The sequence below is a fragment of the Cebus imitator genome, unplaced genomic scaffold, assembly GCF_001604975.1.
Source record: "Cebus imitator isolate Cc_AM_T3 unplaced genomic scaffold, Cebus_imitator-1.0 Scaffold28, whole genome shotgun sequence".
Taxonomy (NCBI): Eukaryota; Metazoa; Chordata; class Mammalia; order Primates; family Cebidae; genus Cebus; species Cebus imitator.
Window position 1 is genome coordinate 3066009 of NW_016107343.1, and position 21645 is coordinate 3087653.

The 21645-nt window shown below is 37.2% G+C and overlaps 1 protein-coding gene across 7 annotated transcripts in view; it reads right to left on the bottom strand.

Moving 5' to 3' along the window:
- CADM1 (cell adhesion molecule 1) overlaps positions 1 to 21645 on the bottom strand; it is a 328941-nt gene that overhangs the window by 117450 nt on the left and 189846 nt on the right. The window lies entirely within an intron of this gene.

Sequence of the window (21645 nt, forward strand, 5' to 3'; positions counted from 1 at the left end):
AGGCACCCCACCACCACGCCCAGCTAATTTTTTGTATTTTTAGTAGAGATAGGGTTTCACCATGTTTGTGAGGCTGGCCTTGAACTCCTGACCTCAGGTGACCCACCCAGCTTGGCCTCCCAAAGTGCTGGGATTACAGGCGTGAGCCACCGTTCCTGGCCAAAACAACTTCTTCTTACACATTACATCCAACAGCCTGTTCTCATCTACCTCCATCTCTTCTAGTATTTAATACTGTGCTGACCCACTCCCACCTCAGCAGTCTCCCTTCAACTTTGGGAAGGGTCTTCCTCCTTCCACTGGCTTTGTTTTTTGTTTTGCACCATACCCACATCTAATTCCTCTTTTTCTTCCTGCCCACTAAATGTGGCTATTCTTCTAAGGGTTCTTATAAGGTAATAAAGTAGAGAGGAAAGTCTTAGGTGATTATAAAATTTTCAAAAAATCTCAAAAAGTCTAAATTGAAATTGTACTTGTGATAAGACCCCCCCATTCCTATGTAGAATTACATCAGCTCAGTAAGCCAGCAATGCTTATTATTTAATCTAGTTTGCTTAGAGGCGTTTTATCAGATGTTACCAATTCAACCATAAATTGTTTCTACATGCTGACACATTTCATCCACCCCCAAGGCCATGTTGACAACAGAGTCCTGGGCACTTTCACCTGCAACAATGAGCACTCAAAAAGTCCCTGACAAAATGCACCACATCAGTACATCTACCTGCCCTTCCTTCTGGCCCCTCTCTATTTTCACTACCTCATTTGTGATCAATTGCCCTGCCTTTGTGCATTCTACATCCATGATGTTGGTCTTCATATTCTATCTCCCACTGATTCTGCTCTAGTTAAAGTACTCAATACTCCTTGTTGGGCCATTATGATCTCCCAGGCTCCACTCTCTGCCTTCTGCAATCCATACTACATACTTTGATCAGCAATATATATACACATATATAATACACACACACACACACACACACACACACACACACTCTATTTCTCTTCTTAAAGGCTCTAATTACTTCCAATTCTTGCTAATACTGAAGAAAATTCAAAGTTCCTAACATAATATTCAAATATAGTGGATCTGCAGGATCTACTATAATCTGCTTCCTTAGCATGATTTCTCAAGGAATTACTCTCTCCATGTTTTGATCAAACTAGCCTATAACATGCTGTTCTCTCATCATGACTTGGGGTTTCCTGTTTCCATGCTTTATCTAATGCTGGTCCTTCTATTTAGAATACCTTCAACTATTAATACTGTATTCTTAACTGCTACAAGTCTTCCTCATTTGTCAATGCTCAATTTAAGAGTTCCTTTCATAAAGGCATTTTCTTTCTTTTCTTACATATATTTTTAAGACATAGAGCCTTGCTCTGTTATCCAGGCTGGAGTGCAGTGGATTAACCATAGTTCACTATAACCTGGAACTCCTGGGCTTAAGTGATCCTCCTGCCTCAGCCTCCAGAGTAGCTGGGACTACAGGTAAGTGAAATCATGCCCATGTATTATTTTTTAAACTTAGTAAGACAGGGTCTCACTACATTGCCCAGGCTGGTCTTAAACTCCTGGGCTCAAGCCCCCCAAAGTGCTAGAATTACATGCATGAGCAACTGTGCATGGCCCATTAAGCCATTTTCTATCAGCCCCACTGGAAGTGAGTTCTCCCTCCACTGGAGTACTGCTATGCCTTAAGTGAAATCTGATCCCCAGTGTGGTGGTGTTGGGAGGTGAGGCCTAGTGGGAGGCGTCTGGGCTGTGGGGGCAGATACCTCATGAACATCTTGGTGCTGGTTCTTGTTGTTGTTACGGTAGTAAGTTCTCACTCTGGTGAGACTGGATTAGTTCTTGTGAAAATAGATTATTTCCCTAGAGAGTGGGTTGTTACAAAGCCAGACACTTTTCAGCTTTTCCCCTCTTTGCACGTGTCTGCTTCCCCTTTCACCTTCTGTACCACGTTATGACACAGCATGAAAGCCCTCACCAGAAGTCAGGGACATGTCTTTAAACTTCTTGGCCTGCAGAACCATGAGCTACATAAAGCCCTTTTCTTTTCAAATTATCTCACTTCAGGTACTCTGTTATGGCAACACAAAACAGACTGAGACAAGTACCATACCACTTTTTGAGTACATTCTTACAGAAATCAATGTATACTGTTTCTCTTATAATTAATCTACATGAATCTCATACCTTTTTAGAGCATGGGCAGTATTTCACTTTTGAATCACACACACAGTCCTATACATAATGGGTTTGTCTTAATAAGAATTTGACAAATGAATAAATAAATCAGTGAATTAAATTCCTGACTTTCTACTGCCAATTTTTTTTTAAACAAATGAGTGTTTAGCAGATTGCAGCATCTATGTAAAACAGGATCCTTTTTTATCCAGTAAATATAATGCTTCAAGTATTCCTAAAGCATACTTCCCTCCTTGATATACAGTATTTGGCTTTGAAGAATAAATTAGCACAAGGGTTTCACTGGATATGCAATAGAAAATTAACTTCTCATAAAATGGTTCAGTTCAAGTTTATTAGAAAGCTCTCAGTTTTACTGTTTTGCTTTGTGGGAAATTTTGTGTTAACTATGATCAGAAATGGTGGAAAGCAGAGCTGCACTGACAGACCGTCTAGGATCAGAGAGACCTGGATGATGCAATTAAAAGGTGGACAGACAGGTAGACAGATGTTCAGCTGCATGATCAGGAACAAGATTGTATAAAAAAAGGCCTCTTTGATCATTAGAGATACTGCTATAATGAAGCCCTGGATACCTACTCGGTATTTCTGCCGGCTCTCATCTCCAGCAGGTGTCTTATAGAGAAAATAAGGCAAACACAAACAGATCCACTGCCAGCTAGTCAAAGCTGCCTGGCATTTTTTGCTGTTGATTAAGCCACAAATAAAATCATACATGTTGTGCTTCTGACACAGGCAGAGTATGCAATTCCTGAATCGTTACAGAATATATCTTTCTGAAATATTTCAGCATCCATTACTCTACTGAGATCAAGAAACTAATATATGTTCAATAGATTATCCTATGTGATCCAATGCATCCCTAAGCGCCAAGAACATGACACAAATTGTGAGCACCAAAATGGATCTAAAAGCTGAACACACTACGGGATGGTGAATTTGAGAAATGCAGGTAAACTGTGAATGAGTAGACAGAATGCTGGGGTTTAAGGATAACTAACTCTTGGTTACATAGAAGAATGGAGAGCTGCACTAATGTGGACCAGCCACAGTGGCAGAGCTAAATGTCATTCATATTTGCCTCTAGACTGCACTGCATGGTCCCTTAGAAGTAACTTTGGCTTCTCATTTCATTTCTGCATAGTTTAAAATGAGAATCGATTCTCTCTTCACACAGAGGCAGAATGTGCGTTTTGTGAATTGTTACAGATTCACCACCAACTGACAGGGATGTAGGTGGTAATTAGGGATTCTCATGGGAATAATAGTTGCTGTGAATAATCCACAAAGTAGAGACTTAGACACAAGTCTCAGCAATGCTACTGACACCCTTCTGTGCTGGGCATGCCCATTCATCTCCTTGTCTTGGCTTCCTCATCTGAAACACAGAAACAATTGTAACACTTGTTATTTGTCTGGTAGGGGTTTTAGGAGCATAAATAAGATGCTACAAGAAGCTATGTGACTCACAGTAGCATCATTTCTTACAGTATCTGTTGACTGATTCTGGCTCTAAGGCTAGAATAAGGAAAAGAAGAAAGGGAAGAAGGCAGAGAGAGAAAGGGGATGAGACCCAGTCACTAGATCCTATTTTCATGGCTTGGGGCAGAGGTAAATGCCTCAGTAAATCACACTTTCAAAGACAGACAGATGGTCCTCTTTAACAACAATTTCTCCTCCTAGTCATCACTTCATCTTGTAAGAGACTTTAGCTCCGTATGTTCATGAATCATTGATCCTGTTACAATTGTAATGACACAAATATGAAAGATATGATTACATTTTATCAGCATGGTGAGTTTTTGAGAAAGAGATGGAAAGATAACATTTTAAGTTACAGGTCGGAAAATCAGCAAAGACACCACCGTTTTCCTATTTCCTTCACTACAGTTTACAGCTACAAAGCTCACTCTCAACACACTTTAATTAGCCACTCACTATCACACGGTGTTTACTAAATACAGAAGAATGGGGAGAATGGCTGGCTGCCTTCCTTCTCAGTTACAGCGGTTCTCTCTGCGCTAGCTTTCCGTGAGCAGCCCTCCGCACCACCACTTGAAATCTCAATATTATAGCCCAATCTGTGATGTTACCCGAACACTGTCAGGTCAGACTCTCTCGGAATACTAATATCAAGAAGATCACCATGACATCTGCCTACTGTAGGTAACAATGACCAACCATAAAGGTAATCTTAAATTGGGTTCTCTTTCAAGATATCACTAACTCAAATTGCTTTTGTCATAGTTCTTTTCAAAAAAATATTTTCAATTTAGAACTGGAAGGAAACATGAAAGAGTGAGCCTGACTGGCCGTGAAGTTCACTGCTATTGCAGTGTTAAATGGGCATAGACTGGGAAGACAAATGAAATAAGACAAATGCACACATTCCCTTATGCTCAAGTACAGTATTTAATACAGCTGAACACGGCATTTATTTTTATCTTTGACAGGACCACAAATGGCCACTGACTTTATCTGCAGATGGGATATTCTCAAAAATATTTTTTCCTGCCCCACAGGGAGAACAATTTTTTTTCAGTTTATCAGCAGTGAGAATTGGTGAACACTGTGTATGTACTTTTTCTCCTCTTCAACCATCATTAAAGATTAAACATCAGTAACTCAATAAATTCTAGAAATAACAGCTGAAAATGCATGAGAATGACAAGACTAGACACCAATATACATCATGATGGAAAGATGTTTAAAAGGTATGTCCTCTAAATTAGGAGATATTTATATGGTATATAGCATCTCAAAGTTGCACTGCTCTATTATTTTGAAATTCATTCTTATATTCCTGCAGAGTTTTGCAGTTTGACCTATTTGTCTTAAGGTTGGACTGCATTATACATTCTTAAGAAGCAGAAGCAAGACGGAGATGGCCTTGAAAATCACCATCAACATTGTAATCAGTCTCTTTGATAGAGGTGATACAGAGCACTGACACTTTAGCCGCCATTTTCTCTTAAAATGGTATTCTCATTCATTTGAAGACAGAAGCAGAGGCCCCTGCCTTGAATTTGCAATGTTTAAAAATGGGAGAAATACACCATTTGATTCAATGTTCAGACATTAACAAAGTGCATTCAAGGAATCTAAATCAGAGAAAAAGAAAGAAAACTTAGCTTGTAGTAATCTTTCCATAACAGCATCCAAAAATTCCTTTCTGATTGAAAACTGTGATTTCAGATTAGCTACTCTAAATGCATTATAAAAAGCAAATGCAACAGATTTTTCAAGTTGATCCAGCCTAAATTAGACTACAAATAGGGAAGTAAAACATTAAAACAAAAACACAAACATAGATACACATAGCTCTCAGTACTATTAGCTACTTGGTGATGATGTGAATAACATTCCTAGAGACCTACTGAAGATGAGAATTTTCAAGAAGCTCCTGCATCTAAATTACGGCAATGATTCCTACCCTCTTCATCATGAATGGTAACTACAAATAGAAGATAGAAACTCTTTTCTTGGCTTTTAGGCTTTAAATACAGCCTTACTTTAAAAATGGATCCCATCATCTGTCTTTATAGACAGGAGTGTGTTTTCTAATAGGAGTGAAGGTGTAAGATGCTGCCTTGAGAAGGATAAAATTAAGGGATCAAAGAAACCAGAATACAATTTTATGTTAGTATCTGGCTCCCTTTCTTTCTTTTATACCAATATACAGTGAATCTCACTTCTTAAGCACGTATATCACAGAAAACACGTACTATCCAAATTCTGTCCTGAAGAACTCTTGAAACAAAATTTGTTTTCAACCTATACAAAGGGAATGCTCATATGCCTTATTTGCAATATACTGTAACAGCCTACATCTAGCCTCATTATAACTAAGAAGCAAAACTATGAGAAGGAAAAACAACAAGAAAACGACAACATGGAGGGCTGCTTCCTTATAGCTTCACCGTGATCATCACTGATTATGATCATCCTGAAGAGGGGAATACATTATTTAAAACTGTGAAATACGCATGTAGGCTCTGATTATAAAACTACATTTATCCTAGTAAAGCTCAATTTAAGGTGGGCCTCCAAACTGCAAAAGATCCAAGGAGAAGGGAGCTTCTCTGACCATCTATGAAGCACTAGCCTTTCCCTGAACAAAGCATTTTGCCTCCCCACCCTGCCCAAATAGAACTTTAGCACCTCCTTGATGGCTCATAGTTTCTTTTGCACTTCAGGGGATTTACACTAAGTGATGGCAGAAGAATCCCTAGTCTAAAGCAAAATTCTGTATTGATATTTAGGATGATTTGAGCATCAGCACATTAGAGTGAAGGCGTGGATGAAAGATTGTAGTTATTATTCGTAAAGCTGACTCACCCTCACAGAAGAGCCCACAGCTACTGAAAAGGGTTTTATTTTTTCAAAAGAGAGATAGGATAGTGTGAGTTGGCCATGGCAAATGAAAAAGCCAAAAGCCCAGCTTCACTTTCTGTATGTATGACACAGCCCGGGAGGCAAATAGGCATGACAGTAATGAGACTCGGATGTTGGGAAGTTTAGTTTGAAGAGCACAGCACTAATGGTTTCCAGTCAAGATGTTCAATTCAGTCCTCTTCTAGTCTTACTTGAAGTCAAAACAAAACAAAACGAACAAACAAAAAATAACCCTAGTCTTCCAGAGTCTTTTGAGAGTGCATCACATAAAAATATCTTGTGATCACCTACAAGGTGCAACATCACATTTATATCATATAAAACTGACATGTAGACCTTTGTACTTTACTGGTCATATAGCCCAAGCCATATTCTGTGAGCAGTAATATGAAATAGTGCATTAAAAAGCTGGAGTTCTAGGCTTAGACAGAACTGAGTTCCAATCCAGTCTTCACAGTTCATTTGGTGTGTGACTCTGGCTTAGTTATTCAATTTCTCTAAGTCTCACCTTCCTCAGCAAAAAATAAAAATAAAACAGTAAAAAAGAGATAACAGTATACACCCCATAACATTGTAAGAATTAAATAGCAATGCACTCAAAATGCTTATCACAGAGCTTGAGGAAGTTTTTTGTTGTACTGAATTGTTCTGTCTTGAGAACATATATATTTGTTAAAACTTTAGAACTATATATACAAAAAAATAAAATGTTACTATAATTTTTTAAATGAAATGAAAAATACATATGTTCATATAAAAATTGTATCAGGTAAAGCATTCAGTAAACACAGACACACACACACACACACACACACACACACATACAAACACATTACCACAGTGCCTAATAATAACTTGAAAATTTTCATTACTACACACAGACACATAGAGGGGAACCACATACACTGGGGCCTAATGGGGGGTGAAGGGTGAAAGGAGGGAGAGGATCAGGAAAAATGACTAATGAGTATTAGGCTTAATACCGGGTTGAAGAAATAATTTGTACAACAAACCGCTGTGACAGAAGTTTACCTATGTAACAAACCTACACATGTACCCCCCACCCATGTACTATTTTTTATAGTAATTATGTGAAATAGAATTCCTCAGATTCCCATGTTTGCACCCATAAACCTATAAGAAACCTACAAATAGCAAGTGCATCTTTTAAGCTGATATATCAAAGAAACTTGACGGGAGTTTTCCAGATTTTTCCAACAAAAATACAGAAGGAAAGGTGTTATAGAGTCATGTCAGGCAATTAATCAATTATATTTTCTAGATTTTGTCATGTTTATGGTATATGTTAACTTTCTAAAGTTTGTACTTTGTTATTTTCTCATTCTAAATATTCATTTTCTTACCTAAAAAAAGAAAATGTTCATTATTGATACTGTTTTCATTGTTGGAGCTATTGTTATTAGCAAACCTGATAGAATATATGTGACCAGGGTGACAAAAATAAAGAAGGCAACTGGTTGGCCCAGATAAGGTCCTCAATGAAGGGAGATGAAGTGATGAAAGAACAACGGTGGTGCATTATAGCAGCACTGGGTTATAGCCACCAGCAAGGCTGTGTATGAGCGGGAAGATGTTGCCATCTCTGTGCTGCTCCCAGGTTAGGAGGAAGACATATTACCAGTTGCAATTACAAGATGCCAGAAGAAAAAAGGAAAGAAAATGAGCAGCTATTTCTGCTGCGAGACATGAAAACAAACCAACTGAGAAAAGCGCCTTGATGAGCAGAGTGTATGCTGCTGGGTGTGTGGGCTGGATTCTACCTCATCCTCCAAAAGGGAGGCAACAAATAACCCCCCAGGTTCAGATTCAAATGGGTGCCGTACAAAAAAGCCAGCCAAGTATACATTCCATTCTTAATAACCTTAAATCCAGTTCTCCTTTCTAGTGTAAAGGTTCAGCATATGAAGTTGGAAAGGGGAATACTTTTAAGATGGCAAAGGATAGGGGAAACAATTCAATACCAGATTCCAGTATGCATGTAATCACTGAGATTTTCGGTCTGCATTTTAAAAAATGATGTTTTTGCCTAAAAGCCAGTAAGCCACTGGCTGCCACAGACCATATAATGTGTTGACGCTCCCCGGTGGGCAAGCAGACAACAGGAAAGCACTTATCTGGTTGCGAAAATGCATTCCTTCTCCATATGCAAGTCTGTTTTTCTTCCTGCAATAAACTACATTTGTTTGATCCTGTGTCTGATAGTTTTATAGTGTTTGTTCACATACTCACTAATTTGCAAGATTGGGTAATTTGCAATGGGTCTCATAGGTCATTAGTGCAAACTAACAGCATTCTGTAAAAGATAAAGCAAGAAAAACTGGCACCTGTCACAGTGCACAGGCAAACATCACATCTCAATTTAAGAACTTGATACCCCAAATCTATTCTTTCACAGGAAAAAAAGCAGATTTTACTCTCCCTCTCCCCAACTCTGTGCCCTAGTGGGAGGTGGGAAATGTTAGTGAAAGAGGTTCTAACCTACCTCTTTAATCTCCAGGTTGTGATATATTTTGAGAATATACAAATGTATTAATATCCTCACACTTGTCCACCCTAAACAGTTTACCATTTATATTTGAACCTCAAAAGAAGGCACAAAGGCCTCTTTCCCACACAATCCCCTAGGCCTTCTTTTTGGCATGGAAAGCACACACATTTTTGCAAAATTACTCAATGTATACAGCTGTATTCTACAGTTTTCATTAAGAATTCAAGAGATGAAAACTGTTGGTTTCCATAGGAAGGTGACCAAATCTACAGGGATATTATGTACAAATAGTCTGGTTAGAATAATAAATGCTGAATGTGCTTTATAATGTTAGACATGTGCAACATGGATTCATTTGTGATCTGAGTCTCAGATTTTAAAAAATGGATCTTCGCCTGCCTTGAGATAAACTTAAGTAAATAATGTTTGCCATCAACTCTAAATGAAGAATGACAGTTGAATTTTATAATCATCTTCACAGCTTCAGGACTTACTTTATATTTTCTCAGGCTCATGACCCAAAGGTTGCCATAGCAACTAGGAAATCCTACCTTATCAAGCGCTTACATTTACATTCCTTGCAGCAGCTTCCCGTTATGAATTAAATCCATCATGGTCTTCTATTCTCAAAATAAAAAGTTCTTAGGATTATCTTGCAGAAACAAGGATCAAATGCTTTGATAGAAAAACACTATGCAAAAGTTAATTCAATGGTGGTTTTCTTTAGGAAGAGATATCACTATGGCATAATAAACAGCTTATACCCAAACTTCCCAGCTTCAAAGAAAACTTAAATAGAGATGTTGTGCTAAAAATGACACATTTACTACCTATGCATTTCATCTTAGAATTATCAAAGAAATAATCTGATTGGGTATCAGATCTCAAACAGGTATACAAAGAATTAAAATTGTGTAAGATAAAACCCTGTTATATATACATATAAATATTAATACAATGATAACAAATATGTTAAATTCACAACTCAAATTAAAAAAGGAAACAAGTGACAAGCTTCATTTTTATTAAATGCCTATTGTCAGACAGTTTTTGTCCTTGATTTTGGAGTAGTTAAATTACCAGCTATTATGAGATCACTGCCTTTGTGCTTATAGCTGTATGGAATCATTATGTAAACAATGGCAAAAACCTATCAACTGTCCATCTCTAACAAAAATGAAGGGTAAAGTATTGCTGCTTCTCTTAGTCAGTACTGCAATTCGAACTCCACAGACTATCTCAACCGTAATACAAGAAATATACACCTAGAGAGGAGGCATAGTTCAGATGGCGAAATGAGAACTCATTCAACTAAGTGAGGAAACCAACTTCTGAGACATACACTGAAATCCAAATCACCCAGAGCCCTCAAGTCAAAGTTTGACAAGTGCTTAATGAACATGATGTTGAGATAGAAAAAAAATTAGATTCTAGCTTCACCTGCCACGCAACACTCAGAAGGCCACAAGGTTATCTGGACTCCCGCCTATGGACGCCTTCCAGCTCAGACGAGTCTCTGATTATACACACAGACCTCAACTCAGTTTGCATTGTCAGAAAGCACTTTCCTCTCGCGCTGGTTTTAATATGTATCTATCCAATTCTGTTTTTGAAATTCCTCTCCTTTTCTGTGTTTTCAGTCCTCTGCTTCCTCTAGTCAGTGTTTGCTTTTTTGTCCCTTTGGTCTCTGCTTCTTATTCTCTGTACTTTGATTCTCAATCTTTTCTCTCCTCTCTAGCTTGGAGAGTCACAGCACAATGAGATAAAGGATAAATAGAGTATTGGCTGGCCACAATGAAAGAGGGATTCTTTAAAGTTCTATTAAAATTGAGTTTCTTCTACCCACACTAGCTCCCTCTTCCCTTTGGTGTTTTCTGCAGCTAATAGGAAACTGGCATCTTGACTTCAGATTTTTTTAGAATGGGCAACAGCCCAATTCTAAAGCATTCAAAGAGGGGAAGCACCAAAGGTGCCCGCAATACTTTATTAGTGACTCATGTTAGTGCTATAAACAGGCCAGTCATTCATTTCAGGATATTAACTTCTGATCAAATTCTGCTATAGTATAAAAAGAATATGCAATATAAACTTTCAAGCAGTATAATACCTAATTTTGTTTATGTAGAATTCCTACACATTTTTCTATGTATCAAACCACTTTCAGCAATAAGCATTACTTAACTTCAAAATTTTAATTAAGGGATATCTGCAGGGAAAATATACCACATACACACAAACACAAACACAGTCATGCACCGTACAGCAATATTTTGGTCAATGATGGATTGCATATAGGACAGTAGTCCCATAAGATTATAACACTGTATTTTTACTGTACCTTTTCTATGTTTAGGTACACAAACACCATCGTGTTACAACTGATTACAGTATTCAATACAGTAACATATATACAGGTTTGTAGCCTAGCAGCAATAGGCCATACCACATAACCTAGGTGTGCAGTAGGCTATACCATCTATGTTTATGTAAATAAACTCAGTGATGTTCACACAATGACAAAATTGCCTAACAATACCTTTCTTAGAATGTATCCTTGTTGTTAAGCAATGCATTGCTGTACATCACCTACTAAGATTAATGGTCATCAACTCACTTTTAGCAGTTCTATATTAAAGACATAGATATAATAGAATTCTTTTAAAAGTTTTCATAGTCATTGGTACAGAACAGAACCTGGGATAACATTTATTTAGTACTGAATACGGTGTAAGAGAAAGGCCTTGTTTTATGTGTCTTAGATTTCTGGGTCTTTGACAAGTAGGATTATCTAGGACTACTCTTCTATTAGTAAAGCAAGAGGAAGTGTCACAGAATTATCTCCTCTGACTAACTTAGAAGTTAACTAAAACTTTAATACAAGGGAAATTTCTGGAAAGCTCTTTGATAAGCAAGACTTCGCTATCAAGTAATGAAATTCACAAAGACATGTCAACGTCAAAACATATAGACATGCAACAGTTTTAATTTGGTTAATGCACTTTCTATTCATTACTTGGCCTCAGTAAAAGCTTGGTATCCAACTTATGGATGCATTGCTTAATTACCCTTGCTTCACTTTTCAAAATGAGAAGGACTTAAGTTGTCCATCAATATTTCATACAGGGTAGCGACCAGCATTGACTGAGTGAGTGAGGAGTGAGTGAGTAATGTGGTCAGAATGTCAAAGAGAGAGTTGGCATCATGCAATCACATTCAAACAGTTACAGTATTTCAATGAGGTCAATCAAACGTATATAACATTTATAACATATATTTAAATGCTTTCATTTCTACTTATCTGGATTTCCAGACTTGAGAGCAAACTTAATTTCCCAGAGATAGTTGTTATGGATATGCCTCTAAGCCATTTAAAATTATTTGTTGGCCATACTTGGTAAAAATCTTTAAGTAGAAGTCAGCATTTACTATTACAAGAGCCTAATTAATTTTCAGCAATTTTCCTTTGCAAAAAGTACCTTGAAAAGGTTAAATGTCCCAGGTATCCAGATCTTATAAATCAGAAAGCATGCTCCTCAAAGGACCCTATATTCTATCAGTAAGAACACCAAAAATGCAGTTACCTTGTTTCCAATGAGATAAGAAGACCAAAAATACAAATATAAAATTTAAAAATCTGAAGAACATTTTTTAATAAATTTCCAACTATTTAAGCCAGAAAAAAAATATATATATGCTGAAGCCCAACCACTAAAATCAGCTAATGCCAACGTTCACAGTGATTTTTATGTTTAGGATTAACTAGGTCCTAACTATTCAGGTTTTTCTTGTCTCACTGTTGCACATCAGTCTTTGAGTCCATGTTAGGTGAAACTCTAAAATTTTAAAGAAAAACCACTGGAATTTATAGATTTAAAATTTAAGAGAGGATTACCCTTCATAATAGTTGCCTTGAAGGGCCATATGCCTATTCAAACAATGCTATCATTGGTCCTGCATATTTGAACTACTCCTTATTTCTTCCCTTCTATGACAATCGATGTGTCACACCTATGCCCTAGTGTTTTACAGCTACAACTGGGTTTTCTTTGTTTAAACCCACAACTTTAGTGTCCAGCTTAACAGCATGAGTCCAAATAACTTTGGGCTAATTCCAAATAAATTATCCTAAAAAATTAAGATCTGCTACCTTTCAGACTATTCAAATAATATTCAAATAAAATTAACAAAGAGAAAGAGAGAAAAGATTTTGCACATCAGCCTCAATCAAATAAGTCTACATGAACTTCTAAAATGATTCCTGCAAAAGACGCAAACTATATATGTATTTTTTTTAACCTAAGGGAAGGTTTTTGTCCATAACTGGTGAAAGTTTCAAACATCACAACAGAGTATTTTAATACTCTGGGGCAAAACACTTCACTATCAATTGAAGAAACCGTGTTTCCCAGAAGTAATTTTTGAAAAATTCATGATTGAAGGCCAGACATAAGAGGGATTAAGTCAAAGACAGTGGCAGATGCTTCATATATACAGAAATTGTAACCACTGTTAATTCTTTCTATAGCTGTCTTTTTACTCAATAAATATACTAGAAGACATGTAAATGAAGACCTTGCAAGATAATTCCCATTTCGTGCAAAGCTGATCTATGGTACCACTGCAAAACAGTAGTGTTAGAGTGATTTTTTTTTCACAAAGTAACCTATTCTATTTTTCACATTTTAGTTTTCTTGTAGCAAGGCGTAGATACCTATGGTACCAAAAACTTTTCTGTAGAGTATGGGTGCTATTCCTATTATACATAGGATAATACTAACACAGCAATCTTTTACTTTTTCCCTTCCTTCCTTTTTTTCTTCCTTCCCTTTTCCTTCCTTCCTTCTTTCCTTCCTTCCTCCTTCCTTCCTTCCCTCCTTCCTTTCCCTCTCTCCTTCCTTCTTTCTCTGCCTTCCTCTCTCCTTCCCTCTCCCTCATTTTATTCATTTATTCAATCAACAAATATTTATTGAAGCACTATGCTATACATGAATGATGATTTACCTCTCTTAATTTTAAATTATCTAAATAGACAATAAGTATTCAGTTAAACTATGTGTTACACAAAAGGTAGAGATTTGCTTGTACAACCCAGCAGGAAACATTTAAGCAAGATGTAAACGGTATTCACAATTTAGAATTAAATCAGAAATGCTCTGCTGAAACCAATAATTTTGAGTTTCAATTTTCTTTTATATTCTTTATTCTTATACAAGCTATAAATCATATCACTACCCATTCATTCTTCCAAGACATGAGAACATTTAAATGAAAAGTTCTGTTTATTCTTTCTACAAACCAGTGACTGAATTTAAATAAAATGTTCTTAGGGTTAAAGGAACATGCCATTTCTTTTAAAGCTGTCAACACTCCAAAAAAGTTTAGAAAAGGAAAACCAAAAGAAAGATTGTCAATGCATAATTTTAAACATATAAGATTAGCTTTAACCCATGGGCTTTTTAATATACAAACCAATAATTCTGTCAAAGTAAAGAAGAAAAGAATAGGTGAATTGGAAAAAAAAAGGTATCGTGAAATATTACTGCTTTTAAAATAGTTCATTTTCTTTGAGCTAGGCATTTATCCCAATTCAATCATTCCAAGAAGTTTAATAATGGATTTCAATCAGTCCTTTTTGTTTTTCTTTTTCCTTTTGTCAGTTAGGAAACACGAATCTGTTTTTATGTTATGTAGAACTGAAATGGGAAATCCAGAAATATCAAGTTTTTCTTGAAGTTAAGCAGTGAGCCTTGCAGCTAGGACAATCAGACACATGGACTAAAGGGCCAGCCAGAGACATGTTATTTCTGGCTCTACCCTCTGGCGGTGTGACTTAAGTCACTCAATCTCTGTGAACCTTCACATCCTTACCTGTAAATGGGGATAACAACAGTATCTATCTCAAATAACTGTTGTTGTAAGAATTACTGAGCTCTTTCTATGTGCATAACATGGTGCTAAATTCTACTGATACTCAAGAATAGCCCTTAGCCTCATGCTAACCCAGTCCTTGAGGGAAAGCAGATGCTGACACAGTTGGGTTTGCTGTTGTTGTTTGGTATTTGAGATGGAGTAGTTAATGCAGAATGGTGTGCTAAAAACTAAAACCACAAACTTTGGCAAATGTACTATTCAAGGCATCTTAAGTTTCTCTACTACCTAAATGTTTATTTTTATTCCTTCAATGGGGAAAAAAAAATAAAGGTAGGAAAGAATCATATGTGCACAATGGGGAAAGACAAATAAAGGAAACGTGTTCATTAGTAAAAGGTTAAGGTTATGCCCATAAAACTTCATAGGTGGCCAGAAATAACAGACAAAAGGAAAATTTCTAATTTATCTGGAATCATCACGACAGTTTTTAATTAAATTATGATGAAAATATTCCAGAAGTTTACAGAGTATCTCCCTTCTTAAACAGAGTAAAAAAAAATTAAAAAATAAAGAATTTTACCTTTATTGCTGATTCAGGTCAACACTTGCATCCTGCTAAGTGTTATCAACAAATTCTTCATGCTGCTTGAGCCTACTTGTATCTAGCAGCACCTCCCAGCTCTGTACCTCTCAAACCTCAAATCTGCTAGTTCCCATGTATATATGTGGGGTGGAGAAAAGATAACTAAGACAGGTATGATTCTGTACAAGTTCTACAGGATTGTAAAATTAAGACAGATTTGCTGTCCGTGAAACCCTGGGGCTTTTCTCTGAGTAGTGTACATAGGCTTTAATGCAAAGACTGTGACACCTGTAGCAGCTCAAGAGGCCTTTCTGGTTTACTCCTAAGCTGCAGCTGTGTTCCAGATAGCTGAGGTTATCTGATACATGGCCTCCAGACAAGCGAGGTGGCACTGCACCTCATCACTCAATCTTAGAAAGAAGAGAAAATAAACACCTGCCTCAATAAAAGGTTAGCAGAGAAATTCTGAAATACATTTCAGTGTGTGACCCAGAAATACACACTTTAAAATGAAGGAAAAAGAAGAGTAATATTTGTGGGTAACATAAAAGTCTGAGGCATCTTATCATTTCACTGTGTTCTGTGCAAGCTTTCAGAACCATCTGATACCAGGAGATTCCATTTGTTGTTACAGGCATTATATGCTGGATAAACAAATACCACTTTACATAGTCCAACTACTTCGTGCTACGACATCCCTACAAAGAGAGAGAGAGAGAGAGAGACGATCTTATAATCCCGTTTTCCACGACTGTGGAAAGCTATACCTAACTTTCCCTGAGTTCTAGTCATGGCAATGAAAAACACTATTTGATGATTTCTGTCAAAAAGAGCTATTTAAGAGGGTAACTAAGTAAAACAACATCAAATAGGTAACAAAATTTTTTTAAAAAAAATTAAGAATCATGGAAGACGTCTCAGGAAATGAACAAACTACAACAATTCTCATGATTGTAATGATTAACATTTGTTGGGAGCTTACTATGGTGTGAGGCACTGGGCTAAGCACTCCACAAAATATAATCACCCTTTGGTATATTCAGGGGATTGGTTCCAGGACCTCTGCATATACCAAAATTCATGCATATTCAAGTTCTGCCATTGGTCCTGAAGAATGTGAGAATAGGAAAAGTCTGCCCTTAGCGTAGACCATGGGTTTCACATCCCGCAAATACTATATTTGTCACTCATGTTTGATTGAAAAAAATCCACGTATAAGTGGACCCTCGCAGTTCAAATGCGTGTTGTTCAAAGGTCAAATATATCTCATTCAGGCCTCACAACAGCCCCAAAAAGCTAAGTCCCATTATTCCCCGAGATTGACAGATGAGAAAACAGTCAGAGTAGGCATGGAACTTGTAGGAAGCCAGACACACCTCAGTGAGAAAAACCGTCTTTTTCATGTCATTTTTATCATTTTAGATCAATATACATTACATGTTGTGCATATTTTCTTGATTTTTAAGAAAACTAAGATTAATCAGATGAGCAGTGATGGGCAACAAAAAGATTCCCTGATTCAGAAAACACAAATACCAACCTGTTTGTCCAAACTTTAAGGGAATGTCCTCAGATTAGCTTTCGCCTATTGGCACAAGGATAAGAGTTTCCTACTTAATATATTTAATATGTTTATTCATCTTTTAATTTGTTCATCAACTATTTAGTGACTAGATTTTCCATGCAAATAGGAATAGAACACATTCCCTTCCTGCAAGAAGCTCACAGTCTGGTACAGAAGACAGAAATGTAAACAGAGAATTATAGAACAATGTGACAGTGTAGTGACAGCCATATGAACTGCTATAATAAGTGAGCCAGGAAAGGTGGCAATTGGCTAACTATCAGAAAAATAATGATTAGTTTCTTGCTCTAATGCCGCTTTATTTAAATTTCAGGGACTCTATTTTTGGATAACTCAATTTAACATGCCATAGACATTAAGCACATTCACAAGACAGTGAAAACAGATTAATATCACCACTAGAGAGGTGTGTTTTCTCTCCATCACCTCTAGCAAGCAGTTCCACACTGAAGCAACTCATGTTTTGATTGCTGGAGGTAGGATGCTAAATAAATACACTGCTGGAATGTGCTAATCCATTAGTAGTAGCCTCAATATAGCTGAAGTCACAGGACTTACAGTAAATCATACTCAGAAAAACATCTACTTCCACTTCATGCTTATCAATACAGAGCAACAAGATATATCAAGGAAGAGTATATTTAAAATAAAATTATCTACTACATAATATCATGAGCTTAGAACACATTTCATTTATTTCTCATCCCCACCTTATCAAAATAAAACTCCAGGTGATTTGTATTGGCACAAAACCAAAATTAAGTGTCTAGTGTGCTAACACCTAAAACATCAGATGACTAATCATCTAAATCCTATCTTAAAAATAGAATTTATTGCATAGCAAGAACTCTAACAAACCTTTGTTAATAGGAAAGTAGCAGAAGAGACTAAAGCCAGTCTAAACACAGGTTAAAATGTCTCAAAAATTTTGATGCATTTCACCCCAAAGCATCCAAGAGATGGTTGGGAGTATAATTTCTCTAAACAATGGGAGCAGAAAATCAGACAATGTTCCTAAAATCTAATCAAAGTAGGGGAAAATATGCTATAGATGTTTTTTAAGATCCTTGGAGGAAAAAAAAAAACTAGAAAAGCAGAAAGCAATAATATTGGCAACAATTTCTCATGTCAACTGAAGAACTGCTTCTAAACAAAGATCCTGAAGGGAAACCTAATTTCACATCAGGCAGTGGCCATCTGCATATACTATACAATAATATTTGCAGACAACAGTGATTATGCCTTCTGGATTTTCCTATACAATGAATGACTAGCATACCAGTATTACATATAATATCTTCCCAAATGAAGAAGAAATCACAAATCTACAAAAATGTCCCCATTCTACTTTACATCCCAGAGATAAAAAAGTGGAAGGAAATGAAGTAACCATTCAAATATTAATTTATCACTTCAAAGGGTAAAAATGTGTCTGTGCAAACTACTGAGCCCTTGACATTAACCAGAAGAAGGTAAGCTAAATGCTCTTCCAGTTAGTACAGTTTATAAATAGATTGAACCCAAAGAAACTCAAAGGGGGAATAATTATCATAGATAGTACTAGATATTATTTAAAGTCTAAGATCAACTGGCTTACAATATAAAGCTGCCGGACAGCTAACTGACTGGGTAAAATCTAAAGTCCAAAAGATTGCTAACTGTTGACTAAATCTATTTTCCCCTTCTTCCATGAAGCCTGGCAGAAGGCTGGCCTGCTCCTCTGCATTTCCTTTCCTTCCCTGCAGCGTGGTCCGCCAGGCAACGAAGTTCTTTTCCATGTGAACAGATGTGTGATGTGTGCCATTTCCAGCCAGTGCCTGAGGCTGTTCCTCCTGTATTTTCTCCATCCTCCTTCTGGGAAGCTGAGATGGTATGACCAGAGTGACTCCAGAAGTGACATGCAAAAGGTGGCAGAGCCGCCTTTAATCCAGGTCACTGAACAACTAGGTGGAGCCAACTTTCCATAGACCTGGACCACCCACCCTAGACTCGTAAGTAAAGGAAAAATTTTCTGAACATTCAAGCCACTGCAAATGTGAAGCTCTCTATCCTTACTAACACAATCCCAGGGAATTGCTGATAGAGATTCAAGATATTGATAACAATATTACAGATAATGTTCTCAACTGACTAGTCATGACTGACAGTGCATCTTCAAGGTCAACAAGTGAGTCCACTGGGGAACTAGTCCCTCAGAATACACCTGTACAAACACCACCACTACCTTCAATTGGCTGTAGACTTAGCAGAAGGAAAGGCAAGAGTAGAAGCTCTTCTCAGGATTCTTCACTCAAGGCTCATGGGTTAAATACTACGCAAGAGCATATGTGGGAACACTGGGGAGAAGAACAGTCAGGAGCCACTAAATAATTAAGTTAATGAGCTTGGGTCCCTATTATGCATCAACAGTCACTTTTTCTTCTCATCCCCAGTAAATTATTTCTTCTGTGAATATAAAAAGTTCACACACACAAAATAATTGTCCCTGCCCTTCAACTTCAAAGGACACGCTTCACTATAAGTAATACAAGAGAGCCTTACTGATTTCTAGAAACATAAGCAGGGTAGATGAGTGAGCCCTCAGAATCAAGAGTCTATGACTAAGACTACGTAGTATGACTATGTAGAAAGTGCTCATTCCCCATTCATATATGAAAGATTTATTTTAGATGCCTTTCCAAAGCTCCATGCTGGATGTCATGGATATGGTAGTAAACAGAGTGCCCATAATTTCTGTTCTCAGACACTCTTAAAACTGGAATTCTCTGAGCCAGCTTGTATGATAGACATAGCACCAGTAGAAGGCAAATGGTAACAAAAACACCCACCAAGCATTCATCCACAAACCCTGCCAGCAGGAATAAAAACTGTAAAGATGATTTTGTTTCATAGGGAAAGTGACCATACAAAAACAAATAACTTCTCAAGCTAAGTCAATTTTTACCATGACATATTGGCATCTAGAACAAATGGTCACTTTCAGCAGAAGCTTGTTTCATAAATTAGGGGAGAAAGTTCATGAAATGTTAAAAATTCCAACCAAGCAACTGGGATGTAAATTGTGATCAGATTTGGAGTTGACACATTAAACAGTTTAATCTAGGTACAGCTCTCAGCAGTGCTAGGCATATGCAAAAGAAACAGATGCCTTGAATCATTTTAAAGTACATTCCTGTCAGAAATGTCCTTTATGACACTAAAATCAATTTCCTACGCCTTTACTAACTGTTCTACCAAAAGAAAAAGGGGGGAGGAAAAGGAAAAAAAAGGACTCTTTTAATGGAAACATCTTCCCACTGAGGCAAAATTAAACCCAAACCTATTAAACAGCATAAATTTATGTTCAATTTTTATAATTAGTGTTTCTTTGACAGAAAAGATGGCAAAAGGACAGGATGGGACACGACACATTTTCATTGTGGAGAACTATAAAGATTTTGACTTGTCCTGAAGAAATGAGAGAAATCCGACAAGAGCTGTTAATGTGTAAAAATGAGATTCCAGCTCCTGTCCAAACTAGCCCAGAAAACTGCATGAGAACAGATTGTTTTACTTGGGAATCTCTACTTATACAAACTCAGAAACTTTTTTCCCCCTCTCCTTGCAGATTGTTAAATTCACATGGCCACCTCTCCTGAAAACCTGCAGTGTATCTTTAAATGTACTTTTTGATGGGTGCCTGTATTGTTGCCTAGGAAATTCAATTAAACACACATCACATATGTTTAGCCAAAAAATAAAAATAAATAAAAAACAATCAAAACACCACCAAACAAAACAAAAATGGGAACACAAACTGAATATCTAAATACTACAGCATGTCACAATGCTCCTGGGGAAAAANGAAAGTTGTCCACTGTGTCATCACATCTTGGAAGCCTGGTAGAGTCCTGTGATTCCTACATAGAGGCCCCTTGATTCCACAGTCACCATCTCCCTGCCCCCACATTTTCTGCAGGGGTCACGGACGGGAAGGAGGAGGGGATTCTGACACCCCAAGAAAGAAAGGCAGCTGGTGATCCCCCTATGTCTGCGGAGACCCTCAGGAACATCTTAGGAGATCTCTGAACCTGAACAGCTTCTGTGCACCCCACACCCAGAGCTGCTCCAGCAGAGAGGCCAGCACTTTGGGGTTTGTCCCATACAAGAGACGGTCTGCTCCATCCAGGACCTCTGGGCCCTCCCAGGAGGCTTGTCACTTTCTCACCCGCTTTGGCATAACTCCAAGAGCACATGGGACAAGGCTGGACCTGTGCATTTTTTTTCCATTTGCAAGGAGACATCTCTGGCATTGCATCAACATAACATCAATGTATGTTTCCTTTCATCCTGAAAAGACACCTTAAACTCACAGAATCCTTGCTGCATTTGTTGCCTTTGAGAAATATCTCTTTTTTTTTTTTTTTTTTTTTTTTTTTTTTTTTTTTTTTTTTTTTTTTTTCTTTTTGTTTTTTTTTGAGTGCAATGGTTATTTCTTTAAAAAAAAAAAA